We start from the raw sequence: 23,665 nt of genomic DNA on the forward strand, positions 1-23,665 counted from the left end.
GAAAAATTGTGCTTAGAATTTGGTACTCTTTGACAGCCCTTATCACACGATCTACATGTATTCGTACACTCGCAATAGCTCCAGTATAAGTCTCTTCCTCGCTTAGTTGAGGTTTACCATCTAAAAAGGGTGGGATGGTTTAGAGAAACACCTTTTTCTTCTAGTAAGTCTTTAATCAAAAATCCTCGGTCTGCCATTACAGCATCCCCAGCCTCTAAAAGGTCAACTAATCCACTATCCTGAGTTAAGTCAATGTCGGATATTCTACCGAGGGCCAAATCCGACACAAAACTAATAAACCCATTAGGGGTTACTCCGATAAGCACTTTGGCAGTGTTGTGCGACTTATACGAAGACCAAGTATCACTTTGAGCCTTAAAATCACTTGGTTTCTCAATAAAGAATTCCGATGCATCAACAATGGGCCTAGTGATAGGGAATAGTTTTTGAAATTTCTCGGGCATGTATTTATTTATTGTTGTTCGAGAGGGCCAAATTTGAAAGATCGTCAAACATACGTTAGAAACAGTTGAAATTGAAACTTGGAATCAGTATGCAAGATCCTGTTCAAGTAATCCAACTCTTAAGCGGCAAAGTACTAATAACAACTGATCCTGATATTATAATGCCATATGGTGTCCATAAAGTTACTTGTCTTCCCTCTCAGTTTTGCGCTTATATCCACCATACATTGATAAATTTTTCAAATCTGGCTCTACGATGCTAAAGATATCTTGAAACGTGTCCAGGCTGTCACAACCAGTGTAAAATTTAAGCATGGCTGGAGAATGTGAGACCCTCTTTAAGGATAACCGTTGAGTTTCCTTTAGCTGTTCCTCCAAATTGCTAATTCTTGTTTTAAGTTCCTCGTTTTTAGTATTGATAGTTGAAATAGTTTGTTTTAAAGACAAATGTTCTTATTTTAAGTTATTGCTTCGCATTTCATTTTTTTTACTCTAACGTACTGTTGTTAAGCTTAACTACATCTTCATTGAGCTAGGTATTGCCAATCTTCAAGCTTGCCAGCGAGTATTTTAATGTAGATATGTCTTCAGCATGCTTGTTAACTTTGCATTGAAGTTTATAGTTTTGATCTTGGAGTTTCGAGATAGTTCTTGCTAGATATTGATGATTATCCGCAAGGGAATAACATGGTCATTTTATATTGGACTTGGAAAAGCTATATCGTAAGTATGGCCCAAATTAATTAATGGCACTAGACTCGTTTCAGTTTCTTCGGAAATTTCCATCTCATGGGATAGGACAGGTACAATTGAATAGTATCGTTTACTAAAATATTTTGGTATTTTATCATCGTAACCTTTCCGGCCAGACTTATTGAAATGATAGCCGCAAATAAGCTGATGCTTCAAGCCATATATCTTCCTTGTGGGTGTACTCCATGGTCGTTTCTCGGAGAGTTGAATGCAATCAGATATGTTACTTTCGATCACTTGAATGATCCATTCATAACGTGCAGACGAATCCTTTGGAAATGGGCTGAATGTTACTTTGGGATTCTTAATTGCTGTGGATTTGCATCCTGGGATACAGCACCGTCTCTCACCCATCGGTTAATTTGGGAACTTTCCTATTTTGAGTGTAATTATTAATAATGAATGAAACGTTTCAGCCTTCAGTGACTTGGCTTGAAAAGTAGCCAAGGGTTATCTGAAAATGGTTCAAAATACTTAAAAATCTAACCCAATAATGTAAATTTTTATAAATATACAATTATAAAACGATTGCATACCTGAAGAATGTTTTCCAGTATTATATTTAACACTTATTTTAATTCCGTTTGTGCCAACGCGACGTCTGTAGGCAAGCAGACATTTTTATTATAGTTCACTTTGTTTCACTAGGATTAAAAGCCAGAGAAGTGTACTGATCTATAATGAACTGAAAAGGGGACGTTTACCCAGAATCCCTTTCGAGCTTTCTAGAATGATCTATTAGCCTACACCATAAGAATTTACATTAACTCTTAGCCAAAGCTGGTCTACTGTCACTTTTTCTTGACATCTGAAATACAAATACGAAATTGACAACCAAAAATAGTAATGAAAAAGAAGAAATACAAATTATTACCAATTTACTATCCAACAGTTAATTACAATTAAAATTTAAAGCGTAAATAAATGAAGGAGCTCGGCTGCTGGGCAATTGAAATTGTAATGTGTCAGTCGCGCCAATTAAGCAGACCACTAGGATGTTGCATCATGACATGCAGCCAGACGGTGAGTGTTAATTTCATTAAAGACTGGAATAAGAACTGAATTTTGCATTATCTTTTAGTAATATAACTATTTGTAGAAAAATGGAGAAAGGAATTAATTTTATTTTGACCATTGGAATCCACTTTCAAGGGCACGTTCCAAGAGAGTCGTTATTGATTAGTGTTTACAAATTAAAACATTGTAATTTTGCTCTTGATGCTACGAGTGATTTTTATAATAATAAAGAACAAGCCACCGACAAACATGCATGCTGGGAACTTGTAGGAGTTACTTATCCTATATTGTGTACTATTATAGTAGTTTTCGTTATTAATTAGTGTTTACGAATTTACAACGAATTCGATAACTTTTTAGATTTTCTTCGGTTTATCTACTTTTGGTCCGGCATCACTTTTGGTAGTTTGACAAATTTGTTTTAGTCGAAACTTATTTATTTTAAGTAAATACTGCTCTTTTTATCAAATTTTGTTCATTGTCAATACAATTAATTCAACACGATTCTAGTCAATTTCATTTATATATCCCAAATTCCGGTTTTTTAACCGAATTTCATACATTTTATTAAATTTTAATCATTTTTAGCCAGGTTTTTGGCTGTTTTACCCAAATTTTGTTTTACCCAATTGTAGCCGATATTAGTTGTTTTAATTCAATTTTACCCAATTTTTGTCATTTCGATGAATTTTGATTATTTTACCCAAATTTTATCATTTTGCCCAATTGTAGCCGATATTAGTTTTAACACAATTTTATTCAATTTCAATAATATAATAATAATAATAATATTTGGCTGTTTTACTCAATTTTATCATTTTACCACATTTTAGACGATATTAGTTGGTTTAACACGATTTTATCCAATTTTAAACGTTTTATTTCATATTACCCAATTTAGGTCAATTTATCCAATTTTTGTCGATTTTAAAAAGAAATTATTTGACAATACCCTATTTAGGTAAAATTTTGCAAATATTCCTTTATTTATCAAATTCATTGAAATTCTCTCAATTTTCACCAAACTTGATGAATTTCCCCCAAAAAAGTTCAAATTTAGCATTTTAGTTGAGATTTGAATTTTTTTTTTATTTTTTGAAACCAACAAAATCCCGTGCTTTTTTAAAAGTAGATTTTTTCATTTTAAGTGGTCAAAAAAATATTTTTGGTTGCCATAGAAAAACAGAAGCTCAGCGTAACTTTTCCCTTGGTGAAAATTCATGTCTACATACTCCCCGAATTTCATCAAAATCGGTGATTCACACCTCGGCTACACTCCTCGTCAGTTGGATACGTTATTAGCGGACAGCAATTCCGACAACCAAGAAATCGAAGAAAAATTAGGGCTTCTATCGCAAAAGGAGGTGGCTCTTCAACCACTAGACAACAAAGTTCTGGGTCTAGTGGACATCACGGAACTCGACAAGGAGTCAACGGACGCCCAAACGGTACAAGAAAGTATCACGAGCGTCGACATCAAGGCCAACCGGCGCTTGAGAAAGGCGAAGGAGGAAAGCACGTCGAACGCGGACACCATCATCCAAACTACCCGTTCTAAACATCGCCAAGTACAGCGGCAACTACTCGGAGTTCAGTGGATTCTGGAGCCGGTTCGAGTCAGCGATCGGCAGAGATCCGGATCTACTGGACGTCGAAAAATTCTACTACACTCTCGTAACATACGGTCAAAAACACTGCAAATTCTACGGTTTAAACGAGAGTTAGCTGCAGTTTCTCGGAAATAATAATAATAATTATCTTGTGCACTTAAAAATTCGTTGTTTCTCCTTTTTAAAAATAAGTATAATCGTCCCTTAAAAAAACGTAAGTGACTGTTGATAAAACAGTAATTAACGCTATATAAACAATAGGCATTATGGTTGCAAAATGAATCACTGTTTTTAAAACAGTAATTAACGCTATATAAACAGTAGGCATAATGGTTCCAAAATGAATCACTATTTTTAAAACAGTAATTAACGCTATATAAACAGTAGGCATAAAGGTTCCAAAATGAATCACGGTTTTTATAACGGTAATTAACGCTATATAAACAGTAGGTATAATGGTTCCAAAATGAATCACTGTTTTTAAAACAGTAATTAACGCTATATAAACAGTAGGCATAATGGTTCCAAAATGAATCACTATTTTTAAAACAGTAATTAACGCTATATAAACAGTAGGCATAATGGTTTTAAAACAGTAATTAACGCTATATAAACAGTAGGCATAATGGTTCCAAAATGAATCACTATTTTTAAAACAGTAATTAACGCTATATAAACAGTAGGCATAATGGTTCCAAAATAAATCAGACTGTTTTAAAACAGTAATTAACGCTATATAAACAGTAGGCATAATGGTTCCAAAATGAATCACTGTTTTTAAAACAGTAATTAACGCTATATAAACAGTAGGCATAATGGTTCCAAAATAATTCAGACTGTTTTTAAAACATTAACCGTAGTGACACTGCTAAAAGTTTGTCATTAACCCTCTTAAAAAAACCGCTTTTAACGCTTTTCGAAAAGTATAATCGTCATTAAAAGCATCGCGAGTGACTGTTTATAAAACAGTAACTAACGCTATATAAACAGTGGGCATAATGGGTAAAAATACATCAATGAACTGTTTAAGAAACAGTTACTTAACCCTTTACCGACAGTAAGGTCATCTGTAAAAACCGCAAATATCGATTAAAATTTTTAAAAGATTGTAGTTTTTTTAACAGTATCTTGTTAGCCCGAAAACAGCTACTGAAATTTTAATAAAACGGTAAGTGCTGCTATTTTAACCGAGTTGTTCCCCTGTTTAATTTACTGCTGTTGCTGGCATCCAAGAACGCCAGTAACTGCTGTTATTTTAACGGCGTTTTTTCCCAGAGTGTACCTGGAATCGTACCTGGAAGGTGAGGCTAAAAGCGTTTTAAATGGTATAAAAGCTTCGGACGTGAATTATAAAGAAGCAGTTAAAATCTTAAAGAACCGTTTCGATAAAAATAATTTGGCAATCCACGACCATATGAATCAGCTTAGCAGTTTAAAATGTTAAAGCACTGCGTAGGTTATTCGATACGATTGAGACAAATGTACGTAGTTTAAGGGCTTTGGGTGTAGACACGAGTAGAGGGGGATATTCAGTCTGTCCGACAATCATTTTGCCGGACGAAATTAGAATTAATTACAATTTAACCCGCCAATTAGAAGCTTGGGAAACGTCCCTTTTTCTGGGCGCCCCTCTTGAAAACGATAAATCGCGCGGGTCTAGCGACCAACATAGGGAAAGAAATGGGAATTACAATAAAGATTACAATAGGCTAAAATTTGATCGGACTTAAGCCAAGGGTAGTCCGTTAGTATCCGCGTCTGCGTTGGTAGCTGGAGTTCATGAGAGGGAAGGAGCGTACTACATATTTTGTCAAAATGACAGGTATACCTCGAACGCGTGTAAAAATCATTCTTTTAAAGATAAGAAAAGAAAAATAACGGGTCAAAATAGGTGTTTTTTTTTGTATCAGGGTGGGACACAATGCTTGAAATTGTAAGTTATACCACCTCCGTGTTTTTCAGGGATGAGTATACAGAACTCACGTGCAAATAAAAGAAGGGTTTTGGATCTTTAAGGGACGTCAACTCAGCGTACGTGTCGTTAACGATTGTCGCGTTTGTCGCTGATTTCTGGCGAAACTATCGGCTACTGTCATGGCTCCATTACCGGCCTCTCGAACCACTCCCCCACCAAAGTTTTAAGTCACTGGTTTGGATAATCGAGAAGGATCCAAAACGTATCACGATCGTATATCGTACATATCCCCCGATAAATTTATACTTGCTTTTCAACGGCTTGTACAACGTCGAGCTGTACGCCGGTACCCAAGAAAATATTTTCGAACAAAGATAAATATTTTAAACGTGCTATTGGAGACCTGAGACAACTTTTTCATTACTAAAAGTCACCAGAGGTTACTTACTTTTTCGGTGAGCACCGAATTTCTTGGCAGTATCGCGGATCGTGCCAGCTGGCGCGGTGCGTTCTGAAAGAGAATGCTTTGGTCAGTTACGAACGCCTTAATGAAAACTCTCGGTCGGGCTCACCAAACGCACGAAGTATAAGAGACGGTGTTAGCCGAAGCTCAAGCGGCCATTTCATTTGGGTACCAGGATGCTAGTGAACCTATCCCTCTAACGCCCGGTCATTTTATCACGCGAAAACGCGTCACTTTGTTACCATTAGGAAGTTTCCCAGAAAATCTGCCAGAACTTTAAACCCAAAGAGTTTTGGATATCCGCTGGAAATACCTCCAACGGATAACTGAATAATTTTGGCGAAGGTGGACTAAGGACTATTTACTTGACAAAATGTACTCCAACCTAACCCCTTCAAACGGACGATCTACTAATCGTCTAAAATCCCAATGTTCCGCGATTGTGTTTGAAAACGGCCATCATCGATGAAGTCTTTTTGAGTCGAGATAACGAAACTCATTCCTGCATGTTGAGACTTGCTAACGGTACGCGTAAACGCCGCCCTATCAAAGTGCTTTATCTATAAAAGACATCTCTTAATTATGCTTAAACAACCTTGTTCAAGGGGGTATCGTGTTGAATCTTATATTCGACCATATTAACCTTTTTAATTATCGAAGCATATGTTTAACAAGTTGGCAAGCCAAAATATACCTCTCCTCGGAAGAATTGTCCCTAGTGGTATTAATTTCTCGAGATAACCCTTAAAGATATATCTCCGCAATTTAGAGTTATTTGTTAAAAATATTAACCCATTTCTATCCCGCCCGGTATAAAATTTTAATTATAATTAAAATAATTGAGACGAAACGACCAATTTTAATTTATTCAGAATATCATAAGTTAAGTAGTTACAACAGTAAGTTAGACGTACTATAACAATGCACAATTGAATTAAACCCTTTTACAGAACAAGTTTATCAGTTAAATATAATACGAAGCAAATTTTAATGAAATATCTACAGAGGCTTTTTGGAATAACTCGCTTACGAAATACTTGCCGCATCTTTAACGCTCATTTTATTTCAACACTCGCCCTTGATGAAGATACCGTAGATATCTGGTAGTGGACGACTCGTTCACTTCCTGTTGACGTTGTGACGCATACCACATGAAAAAGACCAATGCCGTCCAATTTCCAATATCATATAATGACTCGCACACCCAAGAAATCATTGACTGCGTTAGAAATCGTAGATATCCAAATATCCACACCAAATGTATTTACAAGAAGCAAAAACCTTACCATCAACAAAGCACAGAGAGCCACTTGACTAACCGCCAGCTTTTAAAGCAATTAACGTTAAATTATCTCCTTTGAATTAACAGAACTATATATAGGTCGTTAAGAAAGTGGACCACCCACAGGGTCTACCCTTTAACCCTCTAATCTCGGCTGACTGCGCTAAAACAAGATTTAACCTTTAAAAAATACCAGATTAGGCCTTCATAAATTCATTAATAAAAAAAGACTTTATTACCTATTATGCTTACGATGCCTGTCTTAATTTCAGTGAATCTAAGCAGCTATCGGTGGTTCTGTGGTAGAGCGCTCGACTGCCAAGCCGAATGGTCTGGGTTCGAAACCTGGGTGGCGCATTTGTTTTTAATCAATATAGAAACGCTAAATTAGAATTTCTTCGATGCAATAATTTCAATTTCAATTCTATTTCAATTAAACCAAAATTTCGTACTCTATTAAATACGCTTCCGATAAAGCTGAAGGTCTAATTTTCAACAAGGCGTAACAAGTGTCGGTGGTTCTGTGGTAGAACGTCCGCCTGTCAATCAGGAGGTCTCGGGTTCAAATCCCGCCCGATGCGATCGCAAATTGATACTAAGACGAATACCGTGTACAACTGGTGGAAACCCTGCCATTGGACGTTGAGAGGTAGCATTACACTCAGCACTCGGTCCGTCCCAATGTCATTAAGAAGAAGTTGGAGAGAAAACGCCCATATAAACACAACAGACTCAACTTGCACATCCATCAGAACACAAACACAACAAATTCAACACTCACAACCTACGCATAAACATTACAAAAACCGTAATACACCAAACCGTCACGACGGTGAGCGAAAAAACACCATCCAAACCAAACCGCAAATGCATCCGTTAACGCTCACCGTCACACGGTGGTTTTGCCAACCCTTTGAGAAACTGCGTACGCAGTGATTACACTTTGCACCGAAAATGCGAACGCGTTCGCAGTCCTGACAGACAGACCCACCCACAAACCCACCCACAGACAGACACGGTCGTTGTATAACCCCTCCTAGGGGACTTTGTCCCCTCGGAGAGGTAAAAATATTCCAATTTAAGAGTGCGATTGAACATAAAAAATAAAAAGGTGATCTTATAAATTTTGGCGCGCTTAGTAAACCATAGAAATTTTGAAATAAAATAAAGAAGTCAGTAACATTTTTACTGTGAAGGCGGGCAGGCCGTAAGCGAATTCTTTGTGCCGTCTCCACCCTGTGTAACCAAAGTCTTTCGAACCGCAATAAAACTCAACCTTCTAATTTTTATGCCAAATCGATTGCCCAATCGTTGATTCTTTCAACGATTTTATCCAGGCATTCATAATCTTATCAACGCCGAAATTGAACCGTTTTAATTTCAAATAGCTCTCGCGAAACTTCAAAGGACATTCACACCTCAATATTGTTACAAAATGACAGTTTTTACGAAAAAATGCTTGCATTTAAGATAACAAAATCGTTTAAGTTTTTAATATGACTTGGCTGCTCAGTAACGCAAACGCTGACGGTGAATAACCTGAGAGATTTTAAGTATTATGAGACTATAAATAAATTAAAATGGCATCAAATATATTGATAGAATATGAATCATCTCAACTATAGGAATTTTTAATTTACACATACCACTAGCAAATCTTTGAAATTAATCCGTTGACCTTCCTCGACTTGAAGCTTAATGTAATTAATAACAAATAAGTTATATTGTTAACTGTCTAATAAACGATTGGAATTAACATAATTTTCAGCTCAAGTTACTCTGCTGATTGCCGAGATGCATTGTTACTTTGAATTATAGCTCAGAGCACTAGCTAAAAATTAATCAGCGCCGTTTTGGTAGTTTGGGTGGTATTGCAAATATAAATCGTTGAACACCAGCAAATCAAAACCATTTACATAGAAACCTTATTTTTTTTAATTGTATACGCGCAGAATAAGTGAAAGTTATGAACATATTTAACACGCGTTGATTGAGGCTTTTTGTGTGGTCGTAGGATCGCATAGACTAGCGTGTTATAAGCTCTGACCTCAAATATATTAGATCAGAGATGTAATTTTTAAATTATGTGGTACACAATACTTTGCTAGTCGTAGCTATTACCAAAATTATCTCAAATCGGATATTTTCTATGTTCCTAACTATCAAGCAAACCCTTCGTTTCAACTAGGGGCACCCCACACACAGAGAACGCAGCTATAGCCTTTAAGCATGCTAATGCAGTGTTGTGTACCAATTTCATTGGACGGACCTTTACACTGAACGTTTTAAAGAAAGGGGGAAGACAAATTCGGAATTATTAATTATAATAATAACAATAATCAGCTAGGCTAATACCCAAGGCACCACCTTAGGCTTAAGTCATCATGCGACCTTTAAAGCCATTAATTCAGGTGGCCGGGTTACGATGCGTAGGAGGGTGGTAGCAACCCCTTCAAGCCAACAGCTCCCTACACTAACCTCAACAAGTTTTAATGGAAGGGGAAACCCCTTAAACCAGCTAGGCTAATACCCAAGGCCTAAGTCAGCGAGCGACTTGCAAACTCTACGCAGAAGGAGTTCCCCTTCCGACGGCAGCAGGAGCGAAAGATTTGAACCTATGAAAATTGTACACAAGAAAATAGAAGACTTTTGAAGGATTGCGTTCTCCTGTGTTGGTTGCTCTAAGGTTTCAAATAAGTCAATTTCTAAATTAAACGCTTCGGAGAATCAGTTGTAGAAATTTACCAGTACAACGACCGCATTCAACTACGCTTTTTTCAATAGCTACAAAAATTTATTGTTTGATTTCCTAATGAAACGTTGGAGTAATGTATTCAGGAAACGAATAAGAAACCATTTAACTTAATACTTCCATGCCCTTTCAATAAGTTTTCATTCTAAAAATCCTAATTCATTTATTTTTCCTTTCAAAAAAGAAATAAGTGATGTTTTGGCCAAAGAAACAGCAAAAATCAATTAAAAAATGCTTTTTACATCGCAGAATATTATTAAATACATTCAATTTATTTAATGTTCTAACTCTTTTAAGTACTAAAATTCAATTGATAAATTCTACAAAAATATGGCTAATCCTATTCTGATCTACGATAAACACATAATTGATATGCAATTGTTGGAACCATTCGTTAATTTTACGTGCTTCTAGATTGTGGGAACGGTGTCATACTTGCCAATAAAACGTGAGAATATAATATCAAGAACACCTGGAATGTATTTTCAAAGGTTAACTTAACGTGTAAGGCACTTATATCATATTGATTTATATATCATTAATAATAAGTGTATGAGAACGTTTTCCCGATGAACCCCATTTGATCAATTTTTTTTGGTATATTGCGATTGGTGATGGTCAAGTACATTAACATACCTATTTCATATGGTAATAATTCGGTTTCCGGTGTAACCAACACTTTGTCGTGCCAAATAATGAACAATTGAATGAAAATAATTCTTTAAGCAAGTGCCAGCTGTATAATCAAATTGAAAAAATATGCCAATAGCATGTGCTTCATGTTTTTATACAAAGTTATTTTCTATAGTTGTGATCATACATAAAGACGCTATAAGTTAGCATATACTAGATTACGGTACTAATCGATTTACTTTGGTCATTAGCCATTCATCGGTCAGTCAGTTCTGGCGCAAGTGCTAGGCTACTCGGACTATAACCTCCTGGCAACCAGTAAATCTTTCAATTAAACCTTTCAACTTAAAAATGTTATTATTACTTAAAGCAAATGAGATATATCTATTTGATTATGCAAACAATTACCAAAGAAAATCGTATATATATTTAATTTCTTCGATCAAAAATGTTTAAACCGAAAGAAAAATCCAAACACAACGTAATTAAATTGTATTTGGTATTTATACTTAATGTGATGTAGACGCAGCACACATATAAAGATAATTGCGTGTGTCGTGGTCTCAATTGCGTAACTAAATTACGTTATTATAAGCGTTTAGTGCTATCCACAGACATAAGAGTAAAAACACTTATAGAATAAATACGCTACGTTATGTTACCGTATTTCGTTCATCTTAAACACTTAAGCATATAGTGGAATATTTTAACTGGCAGATAAATGAATAGAGTTTGGGAAGGTGCAAAAGGCTTAACAACTCTGACATTTTTCTTCTTTTATTATCATTTTATAGCTAATACTAACGACATGGTTTCGTATTTTCTTGGTTTTACTAGTCTCCATAAATACTATTAATTTGTGAAATGCATAGTATTAATATATTTGTTTTCAAGTAGTCTTTGGTTCGATTGAAATTAGGTGGCGATTCGTCCAAATAGAGGATCATTCTGATGCTCAATCCTGTTATATATTTTTCCATTTGTTTGGCTAAAGAATTCCTTGGACCAGTTAATTTGTGTTCAATCGTGGTATCGACGGTATTCGCGCTGAAGACGATCGCTACCGCTTCCGTCGTGAACTCTTTTTGTAAAAGCATCACGTAAAGGTACTTAAATTATATATTTAAAATGCAATAATGGTTACCGAATTAAATTTAATAGCGTTTCGTGAACAAATGTCTCTGGCCTCACGTTTCATTTGTACGAAGACAAAGACACGCTATCGTATTTCATAAACTGATTCTTCTTCAAAGCGGAAGTCACTTGGAGATCTGTGGTGGGAACGAATCACATGTTCATTTTCACAATCAAGTATATGATGAAATGTCTAACGAATATGACAGTGGAGGTCATTAGTAAATGCAAGAAAAATTACCAAATGACTTTTTTAACGGAAGATGTACCTTTGACCAATTTGCCTTAAGGCACACCAAGAAATTGATTTTGACACATTATAATTCTGGACAATTGAATGGGTAGGACTATTCTGTTTAATTTTACCAATTGTTATCCCGTCCTCTACCAATAGGCGAACACACGAAGCCGCCCATAGTTTAGTTAAAGTCTGTGGTTTAATTCATAGGCTCTTTGCTGGCAGGGCTTACGGAAGCATAGTCGAAGAAGGCCTCGTAACTCTATAATATCGACTATTGTACATACATTTATTATTTTTTTTTTCACTGGTCTAATTTTAGTTATTTTTCACATTGTAAACGAACGAATTTAGTTATAGCTTCAACGTTATATAAGCGAAACACGAGGATAGAAAATATTTCTTTTGAGATTCATGATCTATTTAGGGCACTAAGAGTGTTCGGGGAAATTACATTTTTGTTTTGTGGCCGGTGTTATAAGTATCATAGGTAGCACCGTTATCTACACAACACTTAAGATTTCCATGATAAATTTTAATGCAAATTTTTTCTATAATTGCAATAATCGTTTTAATAATACAAACATTTAACAAAAGTATGGAGTATAACATATAACACTATAATATATCACATAGTGTATTAATTTAAGGTTAAGAGTATTTTAAATAAATATGAAAGTTTATTAAAATTTGGGATTTTAAGTTACTTGTTTAAAATTGAACTTTATAAATATAAATTTTTATTATTTTCCTTAAGGGAATGAGTGATCTAAATTGGAGAAATTTTTATATAATTTATGTAATTAAAATTTATCCAAAATTGTTCTTATCAAACGAGGATCAAACAATTATTTGATTCACATTGGATCCAATGTGGATATACATTATCTAAATTATAAGGAGAGCTTCTTATGTCGGTCGTTCGTACATCCGAGCTTTCTGGAATGTTTGCTTAGTCTGTCATGAAGCCAAAGGCGGGACGGTGTAGTGAAAACGATCCGCGGAACAGAGGGAAACCGTGACTGCGTTTCGCTTCGATACTGAGGTGGTTCGACTATAAACAGCGCGGGACAGAGGGGAGTCAGGGCTCAGGGACGAGCGTATTTTTTTCTGTTCGTCATGAGGGGGGAGCAAATCTGTCATTGGGTACAGGGGTACAGGGGGTTTGCGATGAGAGAGAAAGGTGAGTTATTTTTGCGGGGGAAAAGGGTACCCCGGTAATTCTGGACTGGGGAAAAGGGGGAAGGATGCCTTACTGGGGAGTTTAGAAGAGATATATAGGCGAGTTTTTGAGTAATTTTTGTGGGGTAAAGGGTACCATGGTAATTATCGCATGGGAAAAAGGGAGAGGGGTTTAGGACGAGAGAGAAAGGCGAGTTTTTTGTTATTTTTTCCCCGCAAATTCTGGCATGGGGAAAAGGTGGAGAAGTGCCTTACTGGGGTGGTTCGACTATGGGGAAATGGGTATCACGGCAATTATCGCTTGGGAAAAAGGAGGGAGGGGTGCCTCACTGAGGGGTTAAGGACGAGAGAGAAAGACGAGTTATGTTATTTTTGCGGGGGGGGGGTACCCCGGTAAATCTGGCATAGGGAAAAGGAGGAGGAGTGCCTTACTGGAGGGTTTGGGACGAAAGAGAAATTCGAGTTTTTTTTGTTATATTTGCGGGGGGAAAAGGGTACCCCGGTAATTCGGGAAAAGGGGCAGGGGGGCCTTACTGGGGTGGAGTGCCTCGAAACACACAACTAGCTGAGGGCCCTCCCGTAGAGTGGGCTTCTCGGCCAGTTTGAAATAAATATATTGATTCACATTCGATCGAACGAAAATCAAATAATTTGCAGTTGTAACAGGATAATTTTCCCATTAACAATTTATTGTAGCTCTGGGTACTCGCATAACGGACACAATTGGGGTGAGCGAGATAATAACTTTTACTTGGCTCAAAAATCTTAGGGTTGTGTTTCGGCTTAGCTACGAAGGAAATAAAACTATTCATTGAGAAGTTCCATAGGTAAAATTTAATTGTGGACTCCAGAAATTAATTTCATTAAACAAAATAAGAAATGGCCCAAAGGCCGTGAAAAGGTTATATACTCAAATACATAACAAATTAACCCGTAGGGTTAAAGCCAGAGGCATATAAAGATGGTAACTTGACCAAAATACTAAAATGGCATAATTATTAAAACAACACTAACAATGTTCTACGCCCGAAGTCCATTGAAAGTTTTTTTGGGTGCCGTATTATCGGCTTATAACCCGATTGCACACCGCTAACCATAGTTTGTGGTTAACACGGAAGTAGCGACGAATCGCCATTATGAGTTAAAATTATACTCAAGTGAAATAAAAGTCGGCGTCCAACGAGGAAGTCCGCCGAGAGGGAGGATCGTCGCTCCTGTTATCACGGACCGCACAAAGTTAGAGTTGGCGTCGAGGAACCGCAACCGAGAAGCACCGGTGAACACTTCGATGTCTTTTTTTTATTCTTATTTTGGAGCGGTATATCGGTCTCTCTTGGACCGAGAGCTAGGAGAGAGCGAGAAACTCAACCTTTTTCTGCTTCTAGTTTTCGTTCTCGTTCTCTAAATCAATGACTTCTGGTTTTAATCAAAAGGGGGCCGTGACTTATTTCATCCGGGTCGGATTTAGTGTCACTTGGACCCAATAACCTCTTAGCATCCATATTTGAATTGCCCAATAGGCCGAGGTGGGATGTGCCAAGTCTAATGACTTAGTCTTGATTAAACATAGGGTCGGAGGTTGGGACATTTTCGTTGGAAGTCGTTAAGTCCCGCACACCAAGCGCCAGATTCAAGGTCAGAGACCATAAATATCCACGACATTTCCAATTTTTAAAAGTAATATAACAAAAAAATTATTTAACATGAAAGCATCGATACTGATGCACACATTACTGGTTCTATGGCAATTCTTGGAATAAGAGTTCGAAATGAATAATGAAACTAAGGAACTTTATGGGACTAACATTTGGGAATGGGTGGCTTATAACCATGCCTCAAAAGAAAAACAGGCGAAGGACTATCGGACCAAGGACAAAAACGGGGTCTGGGAATAGAGACGATGTGCAATAGTCTTCTAAACCAATTTAGGGATGACTCTGTTACAGGGCCTGGGGGCACATTCGCGGAACTTCAACTGAGAATAAACAATCGTCAGAGCGAACAGCCAGCTTTCAAACTCAGGAATGATATTTTAAACCAAACTTAAGGGGGGATACTTGTTATTAAGAAAATATAACGAAAGAGCAATATTTTCAAAAAATTAATATTTGGGCATTACACAGTCTTGAGAAACAAAACATTTCAGTTTCTTTAAAAATCCCAGATAACTGATACAGATATCAGCTAATCTCGAAATACAATTAGGTATAGACATTTCAAAACTGCCTTTTTTTAGGTAAAAGGCTTTCAAGTTAATTCGAAAAATATATAATATTTGGAATTTCTTAATAAGAAGGTTCAAGCGATCAAATACAAGTCGGAAAAATTACAAATGCACTTGTTGTAGTAATTTAGTCGCTTGTGTTAGCTTAATTACGATTCTCCGGTGATGTGTTGGACACTTGTAGTAATTTAAATCTAAATTAGTGACTTTCAATGATTGGCGAGTAACTTACGATCAAATGCAAAATACTGTTGGTTTCCTGTGTGGGAAATTCCTGTCCACTTTTGTTCGATTGCCTACCATTTACGGTTTCTTGCGGCTAATTTTCAGTCATTTTTTAACACTAACCAATTACATTCAGTTTCTTGACGTTCATTACATGATGGCAATGATGTTTTTACAGAAGGCAAAATACCAACTAGGCAATTTAATATTTTTGTAACAACGATCTCACAGTTGACGTAATTATCACTCAAAACTTTAAGCAAATATCACCTTTTTAATTAATGCAAAATAATTAGAGGGTTTCAGTTCTAGTTAAGAAATTTTAATTTGCTAGTGTGTATTCTACATCCCAAAAAGATAATTATGGGTTTTAAAATCCAAAATCGTGTTTCGTTTTTCTAGGAAAGGAGAATAAATGGTCTACAAACAAATGAGCTTTAACTAAACCGTAATGCGGATCGTCCAAGGAAAAATACCGTAGGGGGTTCGGGGGACAGTTGTTGCCTACTATAACTAGCACAAAATGTTAGTTGAAAACTCCTGGCTTTTTCCGGAGAAATTCCTCTCATATTTTTGAAAAGAAAGAACGGGCAGAAAACGAGAGAGATTCTTAGCAAAACGCACGCGGAAATTTGTACTCACGTTAAACTCAATTATAAAAGTAATTTCGTTGTTTTTCTTAAACAGAGCATTTGTATAGTTTTACGCCTACGCACGCAAAAATTAACATTGTGCCGAAACCCGGGACCTTAGAATCTTAGATTGATAACGAAACGAAATTCAACGGCTCAATCGACGGTCTTAAAACGAAACGCGAACCGTACCTTAAAGTGAAAGTGCGCTACGAAAATGGATGATCAAGCAACGGGACCACCAGTGGAAACATTGGAATCAGCCAGACGTAAACAAGTGGGCTATAAAGGAGTAATTACTAGAGCTATTAACGCAATCAACACAACCCCTTAGGAATTAACAAACAAACGTTGACACGCAACTTGAAAAAACTGGACAAAAAAGAACAAACGTTAAAATAACATAACCGTGTTTCTTACCAATCAAGCCGATTTCGATGAAGAAATCGAAGACAGCGAAGAGATTTACGACAAGATCTTCGATTGTGAAGATAAAGCCGAACAGAAATGAAAAGCGGTGAGCGGCTCTCAGCCAGATACTTACTCAATTAACGCACCGACCAATGTACGTGGAATCAACGCAACGCCTAGTACGCATGTGTGTAACGCTTCGGCGATGCATTTACCGAAAATTTCGTTCCTAAAAGAGCAGTATTATAGTTTTACGCCTTCAAACGCAAAAATTAACAGTTCCTTAATAGTCAAACAATTGAACCTTTTCCCGAAAACATGACTGCATAAGTTTCTTAAACGTGATTAAACAAAAAAACTTTTTAATTTGGAAAAGTTAAACACTGTATAAAACTTCGGGAAAAGACCTTTTACGAAATGTCAATGCACGAAAAAAATCAATATCGCTCTAAGTATAGTTGTTCTGCGTGTTAAAGAATTTCGTTGCTTCAAATAGCATTTCAGAGGAAAGTCATTACAAAGTAAATGCTGACCCTTATTTTACGGAAAAATACGCGAATCTTCCAACAGTCAGTGTTTGTCCTCAAGCTAGAAAAGTATGGCTACAAATGACGGTCTTGTTAAAGCTCCAGTAAAAAGAAAATGCTTTAACAAATGGTATACTTTCCAATTACGAGCTATCGGAATTTACGTTAATGACTACCATCCGTGGTACTCTCCGTTACTTTGGTTGCCCAATATCATCTGTTTAACTCTCTTCGTTACTTACGGGTTAATTTTTAGGATAAATCCTGCGGAAACAAAGGAACGCACAAAAACTAGGCAATTCTTTAACGGAACATCAGAAAATACACCCAAGAATTCGTCGTTTATAATGACGCCTTTGTTTTGGATAGCATTTTTTCTAGGTACTAGCGTATTGTACACAATGTATATATGGTTTAAATTCTTCAAAGACAGAAGATTCGTTTGTCGTTTGAACAAAAGCGTCGACGATATTTTGGACCTAGTGTCTTCGCCTACTGTGGAAACAGACAGATTCGTCAAATACGCTATTTCCTTTCAAATCATCTTAATCGTTACATTTTTATATGAAATACTAACTTGGGTTGGTTTCCATGTGAATCTGATTAATTCTGGACAATACGGGAAATTTTTTGGAATGTTTTTGGTATATTGTTACGTAAATTTCAACTTAATTATCTCATCCACCGCTCTTGAAGGTGTTTTTATATTTTATTCTTTACATTTTGCAAAATGTTTACGTCAACTTAACAACGGCCTAAATAATGCGGTTAACAAAAGAAAATTACCGCCAGTAGCTTCTAGCAACTGTTTTCGGAATACATCGGATATTATGGAGACGAATCGTTTGAAACTGGTGGCGATTAATAAGGTTTTTTTGGAAGTAAGGGAATTTTTATCACCAATCTTTTCGGCTGACTTGGTTGTCAACATATCTGCTATCATGTCCTTGGTCGTCTTAATGAGTCTCAGTAAGGAAAAGGCCTATCAACTGCAATTGGCGATAATAATTAGGCTTTTTCTTCACGCCATCAGAGTGGCTACCCTTTGTCTTTTTTCAGATCTGATTCACGATGCCGTAAGTTATAATTCATTAATTTGCATGTCGGGGAAAATTCTTAATTGGCACTTAATTTTCAGCTTGTAAGTAAATTCAAATAGAAAATTTTAAATTTTTCGGCAAGTTTGATGGTCCGTAACTGAGGTGGCCATTCTGCTATCCCGAAACGTATAAAATTTCGTCATTGTTCAATCCTTAAATTTTGATTACACGATCCACTTAAATGATCAGTATAGCGAGTATCGAACGCTGCAAACGAAACTGCAAATTAATGATTTCGAAATAGCAATAGTACCATCATCATTTTTTGGATATCATTTATTTAAACAAATTTGTAAATTTTCCCAGGCATCAGAAACATACAGACACCTTTCGGAATTTAAAAGTAGTTTTATGGAAAACCATCACACATTCAATGAGGTAAGCGTAACCGGATTTTAACTTAATACAGGATGTTACGGAGGACTATGTCATAAATTATATGACAGCCACCAATAATTATTCTTACGGAGGTCGTAACTGCGTTGACATTTTCAAAAACCTTAATTATTAATAAATTCACTAGTACACGTAGCCTATTTTTAATGAAATTATGCACTTTTGATAATATATTATCTAATCTCATAAAAAACAAATGGTTAATAATTGAAAACCATTGGGATCAAGACAGAATATAGGACCTCACTTTTAAGTTGGTTTTGGTTTTGACGGCAGATTTTCGAGGGCAAATAACGTTTTAAAGTGAAACGCTTTAGGATCCATTTTCATGAGACATTTTCATTTCAGTATGACCCAAAGAATACACCCTATAATTTAAAACACCCTGTTTATTAATGGGTTAAGGGAAATATCGATGAGCTCCGTTCATTTTGATTAATGTTAATGAACGTGTTTTTATGAAGCAATAGTTTTGTTATTAAAACTACACTAGAGCTATAGAAGAATGCATAGATCAATTTGTATATTATTCGTCTACCATTAATAGCTTTAATCAGGATAAAAAATAGTTTGCAATCGTGATCAAATTTAATTAATAACTCCCATAAGACTAATTCGCGAGACAGGTAATAATAACTATTAAATATTTATAAAAATAAGTTAGTTATAAAGAGTAACAAATATAACTGGGGAAAAATTTTAAAAGACTATCACCCTGATAGAGCTTTAACAATATTACATTTACATGACGGTGATGTAAAAAAATTATAAAATTCTGTTTTGCATATACATTTTACTAGTAAAGAGGCTAAGATTTTGTATCGCTTGCTTAAAATTAATAGAATTATAAAAATTATAATATCGTTATTTGAAATTTATTCCTTTTTACACACAATTTGAACTTGGCCCACGTAGCCGATGCTGCCGTCTAGATTCTAGAAGGGTCAATGATATGCCAAACAAAAGCGTTTATCATGACCTTGATAGCCCGTTATAAGTTTTTGAAATCGGAACCCCAAAAGTTAATCATTTTCACCATAATTTCTACCGGTTTTATTTTTAATTAAGAGTGACTTGGTTGAATATTAAATTTTTAATAAGTACTGCTCATTTCTGAACTGCGCTTTCGGTTGCATTAAGAAATTTTAGTTTTAAGTGATATTTCTGGCAAATTCGTGGGAACTCACAATCCGCTTACGCACTATTCTCATTCCCAAAACGCGTAACTCAAAAAATTCGTTTTCTCTATAAATATTTATTTCCATAGCCGTGTTCGCGTTTCGCCACCTTATTTCCAAAACCAGGTTACTCGAGAAATTCGGGTTGTTTAAAAATTGATTTAAAATAAAGTGTTAGCGTTTCATTACCTATTTTTTCAAAACTAGGTAACTCGAAACATTGTCTAAAAATGTATTTCAATAAACGTGTTCGCATTGATATCGCTACCTGATTCCCATAACTCGAAAAACTCGGTTTGTATTAAAATTAATTCAAATGAATGTGTTTGCGTTTCACTACCTTAATTCCGAAACCAGGTAACTCGTAAATTTTAATTAGATATTTAAAAGGTAGTCAATACATCCGGGTTATTAGGTTCAAACCCTTATTTAGTTTTTTTTTGCAATTTATATACAAAAATCAAAACATAGTAAACTCCACAAATTTCATTTTTAAACAGTAGATTTATTATTTTACAATAAATATAAATTTAATCTATTCTAATTATTGTTTTGTTTGTAGGTGATTTTGTTCTTGTCCTTGAAGGACGTGCTGTCCTTCAGATTTACCGCATCTGGATTTTGTGAACTTAAAAAGTCTCTTCTGCCTTCGGTTAGTTTTTACGCTTTGGCTTGAATATCCACCTTGTTTCATTCTGCTCTACAATGCAGCTTATCTTGATTACATCACACATATTTCCCCGTAAATAGAGTTTTCTCTCAGATTTTATTTATTGATCTGGTGTGGCTAATGATTAAACAAATGTTCATAGCTGATCTTTGAGATTGGTGTATTTTGTCTTTTTTTTTTCAGATTATAGGAGTTCTGGTGACGTACACGGTTATTTTGCTTCAAAATTAATAAGTTCAGCGCAATTTTGACTGGTACCAAACTTAAATTTAAATCCATTTTTGAGGAGACAATACAGTTCATGTGACATGGACCAAATATCTTTTCTAAAACAGTTTGTAGATTGCATCACCCATTTATTCAAAAAATACTTCAATGCTAAAAGTCTAAAATATTCAAAAAATTGGGTGCGCCGTAGTGTTCACTTTTTTACGAATCACGCACGAGTCCATCAGATAGGGGTTTCCGATTTTATATTTGACTTATTTTAAGCGCGTATCGAGTCGTCATAGTTAAAATGTAATTACGGGGTGAGCTGAGAAGAAAGTATTCTTTATTTGAATATTTTACTTTAAATTGTATTAGCTGTTTAGTCATTTTCCTCACGCACATTCAGTTTTGCTTTGGCCGGATAGGTAGCGCCAAGGTGCAGGGGCGTATATACCTACTAGGCGGAGTAAACGCCATTTTGTGGGGGGAGGGTACTTTGCTTTTCAATATATCCCTTTAGCGAAAGAGTCCGGGAAACATTGGGCCGGAAAATCGATTTTTAAATCGCAACCAACATAATGTTTGGTGACGAAAAATAATGACAACAGTAGGGGCGCTACTAGTTTTGTTAATGTTGCCCCCCCCCCCCCTTTTCTGCTGTTGGGTACGAAGAGAGTGATACGTTTGCGTACGCCAAGGGTATGTGCTAAAGGTTAAATCTCGAAATTTGAGCTAAAATCCTAAGTGCTGGGCACAGCTTTTTTAAGCTTATCTAAGGTTAGATTACAAAGGTTAATGACCTCAAAAAAAGGATTCATATCTGACCAATACCTAAAATTGGTACATTTCGCAAATTTTATTGCTAAAAAGGGGCACCAAAATTATAAATACGTCACAGCTATGTTGGTTTTAATTTTCAATTTGAGCTTATCATAAATTGCAAGAGATAGACCTTAGAGCCATGGGCGACCGCGAGGTGTTCAAAATGCACTATTAAAGGTATGAAGTTAGACTTCCCCCTTCAAAAAAATGTATGCTGGCGTTCATAATTCGGGATCAATAATTTACATGACTGACAATGTAAAGGATATTTTAGGATGACACAGTTGTTGGTTGAGCAAACTACTGATCGTTATTAAGTGATTTCGGATATGTATTTTGTATGTATGTATATTAATTGTCTTAAATTTCGGTTCTGTAATTAAATGTTATGATACCATTTTTGTACTTTTCAAATATATAACTAGTAAGCCCTCTTTATTTAATACAAGGGCAAAAGTAGCACCACACAATTAGTACTTCTAATTATTGCTTTTCAAACTAACTTATTATATGTAAATAAAGTAAAAACCCACAAGCACAACTATCAAATAAATTATTGGAATTAAAAATGCAGTTTAAGAATTTTACTCTCAATTTATATTTTGTATTTGGAAAGCTTGTTTTATATAAAAAAAATTAGACGCTAGATAAATGAGATTAATTTTAATAACATTTTTATCAAGCATAATCTGGCGCTCAACCTTGAAAGAAAATCGTTTAACTGTCTCCAGAGATAATCGAACAAAACGATTGAACTAAGGATCGAGGTTGTTCTCCTAGAACCATTGATCAGCAAGCGTTGTTAAATAATATGGAGCAAATAGGTATTATACTAGAACAAGTTAAAATTTAAAAGTAATAAATTATTTCTCGAAAAAACCATGCGCACCAGTATTGTTGTGCATAGAAAATCTTTTAATTGTTGTTAAATTTATTTAAATTGTTTCAATAAAATTAAAAAAGAAATCTTTGTAAATCGAATCCCCCTGGTAAGAACGTTATTTTGACTGTATATCTTTTATTTATTTTTACTACTGCGTATCCAATTAGGTAAATGGCCCACGAGGTGAATACGAATATGGTTGTTTCTTAATGCTATCATTTCACTCTGATAAGTTAATTCAAAATAAATGGCGCTAAATAAACAATACGTATCGTCAAGAATGTATTCATTTTAACTTTGAATATCGAACTATATCATTACCCATCCTACCATCTGGGGCTAAGATGGGCGGTTGTACGTAATCACTTGGGCCAATCAGGATAAAGGAGTTTGTCGTTGACTCGATCTACAAAATATTTTCGGGTTGCACGATTTTACCGGTGAAGAAAATGACTCGTGATTCTTAGAAAAATACCTGTACGCTAAAAAATTACTTAATAATCATAAATAAAGGAATTTATTATTAATAGTCTTACCTATTTTCGTTCAATAAAAAAGATGAGTACTAAAATCTAAGAAACTAAATTTCGCGCTAAGCCTTGGCACTGAAAGCTAATCAAGTTTTAAAACATTGCCCTTCAATACAATGTTTGAGCGGGGGCGCGTGACAGACATAATAATAACGAAGTCACTCCCATCTTAGCGACTGAGGCCAGACTGCCTAATGCAGTTTGATATTCATGGTTGAAATGAATACATTCGTGGTATCGTAAGCAGGTTTTCAATTTCACTAACTCTCGAATCGGAAATGTTTGATAGTCAGATTAGGTTTTGAAAGAGACTAAAGGGGCATAATTTATAAACCATTTTGTTCTTTTTAATGAAGGGTACTCTGTGCTGAAATTCGAGCCTGAAAAACCTTAACTGCGCCTGCGCTTCAATAA

The sequence above is a fragment of the Leiobunum rupestre genome, chromosome 4, assembly GCF_980474605.1.
Source record: "Leiobunum rupestre chromosome 4, qqLeiRupe1.1.hap1, whole genome shotgun sequence".
Classification (NCBI taxonomy): domain Eukaryota; kingdom Metazoa; phylum Arthropoda; class Arachnida; order Opiliones; family Sclerosomatidae; genus Leiobunum; species Leiobunum rupestre.